Genomic DNA, 7,635 nt, shown 5'->3' on the forward strand with positions numbered 1-7,635 from the left:
GTGTTGCTTACACTGAAAGAAAAATCTAGTAAATCCTGAAATAAATCCAAGAAAGTACGAGCATCCATACATAATCTAAAACTTAAGCTCGCATGAGTAGGTCCATCACATGGAACCTGACTGTTGAAGCTTTGCTCAATTCACACCATTGGGTTAACCAAGCCGAGTTTTCAAATACTCACTAAGCTCGCTAGTTTTGACTTTTATTTTCATCCTATGCACATATGGTAATCTGCTCTTCGGTATCTGACAACAGTTGGTGAAATTGTACATGACGAAAAAGGCTCGGCGTCGGAGGTCCACAAAAGAAAAACAGAGATGCACAAAAGATAGAGAACAAAGTGTTACCTTGTAGATGTTGAGTATACTGATTATTAGGAAATACGAGATAGATTAGGATTTGTCCTACCTTGCCTTGTACTCCAAGTTAATCATTGTACTCTATATGTGCCCATGAGGGTCAAGGAAAACAACTATTCCACCAATCCTTCTTCTCTCGTTCAACATGGTATCTGCCGCAAGGTTCTTGACCTAGCCGCCTCCCACGCTTCCGGATCGCGCGCCGCCCCCGGGGCGATCGGCCTCCATGACCACCGCCGGGGGCCGTGCCGTCCGTACCTAGGGTCCGTCCGCCGCTCGTGTTGACCGGCTGCCCTAGAGAGTCTTTTTCCTGATCTCTTGATCCGGGTTTTCTCTCTTTTTCCGGTCTCTTGATCGACGTTCTTCCTTTTTGGTTTTTCGATCTAAGATCGGGTTGCATCGCGTGCCGTCGCCGTCGACACCTGCGCGCCACTACTCCGATAATGACGCGACCCCGACCTCTTCATCGAACAGGTGGCCTTGCGCACTGATACGTCTCCGTCGTATATATAATTTTTGGTTGTTTCATGCCAATATTCTACAACTTTCATATATACTTTTGGCAACTTTTTATACTATTTTTGGGACTGACATATTGATCCAGTGCCCAGTGCCAGTTCCTGTTTGTTGCATGTTTTTTGTTTCACGGATTATTCTTACCAAACGAAGTCCAAATGGAATAAAAAACCTACGGGGATTTTTTTGGAATATTTATGATTTTTGGAAAGAAGAATCTACGCGAAACGATGCTCGAGGAGGTCACTAGCCCAGGAGGCGCGGCCCCACACCTAGGTCGTGCCTGGCAGGCTTGTAACAAATCCCTAAGGCGATTGGGGCCCTTATTTTGCCGCAAGAAACATAGTATCCGGAAGAAAATCGTGTTACAATTTCAGCCAAATCGGAGTTACGGATCTCCGGGAATTTAAGAAACGGTGAAAGGCAGAATCTGGGAGCGCAGAAACAGAAGGACACAGAGAGAGAGAGATCCCATCTCGGAGGGGCTCTCGCCCCTCCGCCGCCATGGAGACCATGGACCAGAGGGGAAATCCTTCTCCCATCTAGGGAGGGGGTCAAGGAAGAAGAAGAAGAAGGGGGGCTCTCTCCCCCTCTCTCCCGGCGGCGCCGGAACGCCGCCCGGGACATCATCATGTGACGGCGATCTACACCAACACCTCTGTCATCTTCACCAACACCTCCATCAGCTTCCCTCATCTATATTCAGTGGTCCACTCTCCCCCAACCCGCTGTACCTTCTACTAGAACATGGTGCTTTATGCTTCATATTATTATCCAATGATGTGTTGCCATCCTATGATGTCTGAGCAGATTTTCGTTGTCCTATCGGTGATTGATGAATTGCTATGATTGGTTTAATTTGCTTGTGGTTATGTTGTTGTCCTTTGGTGCCCATCATATGAGCGTGCGCGTGGATCACACCATAGGGTTAGGAGTATGTTGATAGGACTATGTATTGGAGGGCAAGGGTGACAGAAGCTTCAGCCTAGCATAGAAATTGATGCATACGGGATTGAAGGGGGACCAATATATTTTATTGCTATGGTTGGGTTTTACCTTAATGAACGTTAGTAGTTGCGGATGCTTGCTAATAGTTCCAATCATAAGTGCATAGAATTCCAAGTAAGGGATGACATGCTAGCAGTGGCCTCTCCCACATAAAACTTGCTATCGGTCTAGTAACGTAGTCAATTGCTTAGGGACAATTCCACAACTCCTACCACCACTTTTCCACACTCGTTAAACTAACATAATTGTTTCTTTATCTAGCCAGCCCCTAGTCTTTATTTGCGTGTTCTTTCTTTTCTTCCAAGCCTATCCTATCACCCCTACACACTACTTCTAGTTTCATACTTGTTCTAGGTAAAGCGAACGTAAAGTGTGCGTAGAATTGTATCGGTGGTCAATAGAACTTGAGGGAATATTTGTCCTACCTTTAGCTCCTCGTTGGGTTCGACACTCTTACTTATCGAGAAAGGCTACAATTGATCCCCTATACTTGTGGGTTATCAAGACCTTTTTCTAGCACCGTTGCCGGGGAGCAATAGCGTGGGGTGAATATTCTCGTGTGTGCTTGTTTGCTTTATCACTAAGTAGATTTATTTGTTGTTATAAGTTGTTCTCTATCTTCAGTTATGGATATGGAACACGAAATACCAAAAAAATTAGGTGTACTTGCTACTCATGGAGATGGGGAACCTCCTAAAACCCTCGATGCTTGTTATGTGGAAAATATTATGCATTTATTTAATAATCCTAAGAAAACCCCATTAAATTATATAATGGGATACACGTTGGATCAACGTGAATACTTTAGGGATTATCGCTTGACTCAAAAAGGGAAACTATTATGGGATCAAATTCATATGTTGAAATGGTATGCATAGGAGCTATGCTCAAGATATGATGTTACTTGTTGCTCTAGGATGAAGGCTCAACACCTTCCCTTTTCTTGTAAATTTAATGCTAATGAAACCTTGGCTTCTTATGCTAATGGTATATATGATTACTATGATGTGGAACAAATAGAAGAGTTTGTTGCTTTTATGGGTGCTTATGAGATTGAAGCTCTGTTTAAAAGGTGTGATGATAATGATGATGCTGCTTACCGATCTGAAAATTTGGTTATGCTTCATTATTGTTATACTAATTATGAATATAATGCCCATATTTTTCTATTTATGGAGAAATTCTATGTTGCCCAAGAAGAGGCTAATATTTTGCAGGAAACAATGGAAGAAGAAAATGCTGAAACTTTGAGCTCATTAGATGAAAAAGATGACGAGGAGAGCGAAGAACAAAAGGAGGAAGAGCGGACTAGCTACCCGTGCCCACCTTCTAATGAGAGTAACTCTTGAACTCATACATTGTTTAATTCCCCTTCGTTCTTACCGAAGGATGAATGCTATGTTGATTGCTATGATCCCTTGGATTCGTTTGAAATATCCCTTTTTGATGAACTTGATGCTTGCTATGCTTGTGGCCATGATGCCAATATGAATGATGCTTATGAAGATGAACTTGCTATGGTTCCTTATGTTAAACATGAAATTGTTGCTATTGCACCCACTTATGATAGTCCTATTATCATTTTGAACTCTCCCAACTACACTATATCGGAGAAGTTTGCTCTTATTAGGGATTACATAGATGGGTTGCCTTCTACTATTACACATGATGATTTTGATGAATATAATATGCATGTGCTTGCTGCTCCTACTTGCAATTATTATGAGAGAGGAACTACATCTCCACCTCTCTATGTTTTCAATACGACAAAATTGCAAGAAACTGCTTATGCTATGTATTAGCCTTTACTTGATGTGCATGAATTGTTCTTTTATGACATGCCAATGCATAGGAAGAGAGTTAGACTTCGTCATTGCATGAAATATGTTACCTTGTACTCACTACTAAATTACAAATAATTGTTAATTAAAATTGGCTTTGATACATGATGTCAGCTGTGCTTCCCCGGCAACGGCGCTAGAAATACTTCTGATGTCAGCTGTGCTTCCCTTGCAATGGCGCCAGGAATAGTCGTGTCAACGGCACCAGGAATCCTTCAGCTGTGGCTACGCCTTAAGGGACTTCCTACGCAAGTATGCAAAGGATTTCACCCGTGGCCTTGGAGCCTTGCGTTGGTGTTCCCTCGAAGCGGAAATGGTGATGTAGCACAGCGGTGGTAAGTATTTCCCTCAGTTTGAGAACCAAGGTATAAATCCGATGGAGGAGTATCTCAAGATCATGCACAAACACAAAAGCTTGCTCCCAACGCTATGAAGGGTTTGTCAATCCCTTATAGATTGTTTGCCATGTGAGAACTGAAAGCAACAAAGTAACAAAGCAAAGTAAAAGCGGAGGTGTAAACGATGGATGTGAATAGACCCGGGGGCCGTAGCGTTTACTAGTGGCTTCTCTCATGAAAGCAAGTAGACGGTGGGTGAACAAATTACTGTCGAGCAATTGATAGAACCGCGCAAAGTCGTGACGACATCTATGCAATGATTATATCTATAGGCATCTCGTCCAAAACAAGTAGACCGATACTTTCTGCATCTACTACTGTTACTCCACACGTCGACCGCTATCCAGCATGCATCTAGTGTATTAAGTCCATCAGAACAGAGTAACGCCTTAAGCAAGATGACATGATGTAGAGGGATAATCTCAAACCAATGATAAAAACAACACCTTTTTACCCTTGATGGCAACTACTTGATGTGTGCCTTGCTGCCCCTACTGTCACGGGGAAAGGTCATCACATGTTAGAACCCAAAACCAAGCACTTCTCCCATTGCAAGAATCATAGATCTAGTTGGCCAAACAAAACCCAAGACTTGGAGAGACTTACAAGGATATCAAATCATGCATATAAGAAATCAGCAAAGACTCAAATATATATCATAGATAATCTGATCACAAATCCACAATTCATCGGATCTCGACAAACACACCGCCAAAGAAGATTACATCGGATAGATCTCCATGAAGATCATGGAGAACTTTGTATTGAAGATCCAAGAGAGAGAAGAAGACATCTAGCTACTAACTACGGACCCGTAGGTCTGAAGTGAGCTACTCATGAGTCATTGGAGGGGAGATGATGATGATGATGAAGCCCTCCAACTCCAAAGCCCCTCCGGGAGGGTGCCGGGAAGGGTCTCCAAATGAGATCTCGCGGAAACGGAAGCTTGCGGCGGCGGAAAAGTATTTTCGAGGCTCCCCTGATTTTTTTCTGAATATTTGGGAATATATAGGCCAAGGATCTAGGTCAGGGGGCGGCCAGGGAGGCCACAAGCCCTGGCACCGCCCCCTCCCCCCTCGTGGCAGAGTGGGAGCTTGTGGGCTCCCTGGAGCCCACCTGGCTTGGCCCAGAGGCCCCCTGATCTTCTTCCGTTTGGGAAAAAATCATTTCGGGGTTTTTATTCTGTTTGGACTCCGTTCCAAAATCAGATCTAAAAACAGTCAAAAACACAAAAAAAACAAGAACTGGCACTTGGCACTGAATTAATAAGTTAGTCCCAAAAAAGATATAAAAAGGTACATAAAACATCCAAAGAAGACAAGATAACAACATGAAACCATCAAAAATTGTAGATACGTTTGAGACGTATCAATATACCTTGGGATCCGGTTGGATCCATTACTTGAGCACTTTATGCCTAGCTTAATGGCTTTAAAGAAAGCGCTGCCTGGGAGACAACCCAGAAGTTTTAGAGAGTCATTTATTTCTGTTGAGTGCTTTTGTTTAGTTTAAAAACAAAAAAAATATAGAGGGGAACTTAAAACTTTTTCAAAAAAGGGAAGCGATTGAAAGGTGATGCATTGCGAAAGTGAGGGTCGACCTTGAACACTTGTGTTCATGCTCATGGAAACAATGTAGAATTTTTCATGGAAGTTTCTCGCAAAAATAATTATCCCCTTGTACAATTCCATTGTATTATAAAAATAATGTGCCAAGTAAAGCCTTTATGATTAGTTTGGGTGATAGTTGTTTCATCATGCTGAAAAAGACAAAAAGTTTGTGCTCATGAAATTATATTTAATTCCTATCCAGAAAGAGCTTTTGAGTTGATTAGTTTTGTTGCTGATTGATATACAAATCTATACCTATACTAATTAGAGACTCTCTAAAAATTCTCACGTTAATTAGTAAATATGAGCCGTTAATCTTGGTGGGACCGAATTATAACGGTATAGATTAGTTAGATTGACATCTATCAAGTTATTAGCGTGCATACATCTTATGTCATTTTTTATGGTTGTCGTCAAGTAATATGCATAGACACGTCCATGCATGCATTTTGTCTTAATATATCACCTGGCATCTCAAATTAAAAATGTCCATCTAGGATGATGTCTCATGTGTTATCATTCTCAACAGATCACCGCCCCTTCGGTAAAAAAATAGATCACCGTCCCTGAAAACAGAATCTCCATTGATCGCTGATCGTCTTCTAAACAAAAGGCCTAGCGACGCTGCAGATTAGTTCCTTCTTCTCCGCAGTGTTGGGTTGCACACAATAGAAGCATGGCTAACTGAAGGAAGGAGACATCACGGGCATGAATTAAGGGTCCAGCAGTAAGCTAAGGTCTGAATTGTTGGCAGCGAGACTGGAAGAAGAGAGTTATTGAAAATATATGCATCCTTTTCTCTATGATAGAGCATGGAAGTACAACTCCACGGCATGTGAATTCTCCAAATCATAATAACATGAATGTACATATAGAATTGTTGGAATACACATAATTTTTGTGCTCATATTTCCGTGTCACATGCATGGATAATAACCTTTAAGTTTAAACCAATTACTATCTCAAAATAATAATGGTTGTATTTACAAACAGGGAAGAGATACTGGAAGACAAACGTTACTATATAGGAAAACACAACTACAGTTCAACGATATTGTTTAGCTCATATATCTATATAATTATTTTCCTAAATTGTAACCAATGTTTTTCCATTGGTCTAGCCTTTAGGTATGAAGTACTATACGGACGTGATGTTTTTGCACCCGAGCTCATATGTGCTCGGGTGAACGGTAAATTCGACAAATATTGTACAAATTTTCAAAAAAATCTGAATTTTTTTAGCAAACTTTAACAAATGTTCTAAGTGCCCAATAAATTTCACCATGAAATCAAATCTTTGGAAGTTGTGGCAAAAAAAATTGAAACTTTTAAAATGTTACTTTCAAAGCATTTTGGATCGCTAATTTTCTTTTTTTTGCCACGACTTCAAAAAATGTGAATTCATGCTGAAATATTGCAAACTACTAAAACATTTGTCAAAGTTTGCTGTAAAATAAAATTAATTTTTTAACATTGTAAAAATATTTTATGAATTTATTGTTCAGCCGAGCTAGGGTGTAGAAGTGCACTTTTCATACTATATGCCATTCTTATTGAAAATTAGATTGACACTGCATTTTTTGGTCCTATAATACTAGCCCGTGCAGAAGCACGGGTTGACGGCTAGTTTCCTTAATTATCATAATTTTTCAGAATTGTTGGAGTATAAGAAGTATGGTAAATGTTCAGATTACTACAGACTCTTCTGTTTTTGACAAATTCTGTTTTCTATGCATTGTTCTCTTATTTTGATGAATCTATGGGTAGTATCGGGGGGTATGAACCATGGTGAAGTTGGATTACATTAGATATAATGCTAATATGAATTTGGTATGAGTTCACAACAGTACTTAAAGTGGTGATTTACTTTATTATACTAACGGATCTCACGAAGGTTTTGTT

Source organism: Hordeum vulgare, chromosome 3H, assembly GCF_904849725.1.
Source record: "Hordeum vulgare subsp. vulgare chromosome 3H, MorexV3_pseudomolecules_assembly, whole genome shotgun sequence".
In the NCBI taxonomy this organism is placed as follows: Eukaryota; Viridiplantae; Streptophyta; class Magnoliopsida; order Poales; family Poaceae; genus Hordeum; species Hordeum vulgare.